Source organism: Crocuta crocuta, unplaced genomic scaffold, assembly GCF_008692635.1.
Source record: "Crocuta crocuta isolate KB4526 unplaced genomic scaffold, BGI_CrCroc_1.0 scaffold737, whole genome shotgun sequence".
Classification (NCBI taxonomy): Eukaryota; Metazoa; Chordata; class Mammalia; order Carnivora; family Hyaenidae; genus Crocuta; species Crocuta crocuta.
In genome coordinates, this window is record NW_027527804.1 from 1,696,077 (window position 1) to 1,697,059 (window position 983).

The following is a 983-nucleotide window of genomic DNA, read 5'->3' on the forward strand; positions in this document are numbered from 1 at the left end:
AGTAATACCAGCTTCTTGTTTATCTTGCCAGAGATCACCTCTGTACTTTCAAAGATTTTATATTTATTGATTCTTTTCTCCTCACATAAATGGTAGTATACCACACTCCTCTGCATCTTGCTTTTTTCATTTGAAATATATCTTAAGGGTGCCTGGGTGGCTCAGTCAGTTAAGCATCCAACTTCAGCTCAGGTCATTATCTCACAGTTCATGAGTTCAAGCCCTGCATTGGGCTCTGTCAAGTGCACAGTCTGCTTCCAGTTCTGTGTCTCTCTCTGACCCTCCCCCACTCATGCTCTCTCTCAGAAATAAATAAACGTTTAAAAAGTTAAAAAAAATATCTTGGATATCTTTCCATATAGCTACATATTCAGCTGCAACATCTTTTTTAGTAACTGCATAGTGTTGCATTATATAGATGTAGTATAATTTTGGTTGTTTCCAAAATTTTGCAAGTACAAACAAGGCTGCAATAATTATTACACTCAGATATTATATCTGTAGGATAAATACTTAGGAGTGGAATTTCCAAGACAAATGATTTGTCCCTATTTATTTTTGATATATGACTTTCAAAATTCCTTCCATTGAGGATGTGCCAATGTATTTTTTCCAGTTTTATAAGGGTATCATTGACATATAACATTGTGTAAGTTTAAAGTGTACAACATGCTTTGATGTATATATATATACTGCTAAATGATTACCACAAGAACTCTAACATCCATCACCTCACATAGTTATATGTTTTTCTTGCAATGAGAACTTTTAAGATCTACTATCTTGGCAACTTTCAAATACACACTACAGTGTTATTAACTATAGTCGCCATGCCATACATCACATCCTCAGGACTTATTTATCTTATAACTAGAAGTTCGTGCCTTTGAACACCTTCACATATTTCCCCCCTTATCCCAATCCTTACCTCTGGTAACCACTGATCTGTTCTGTTTCTTTAAGTTTGATTTTTTTTTTTTTTT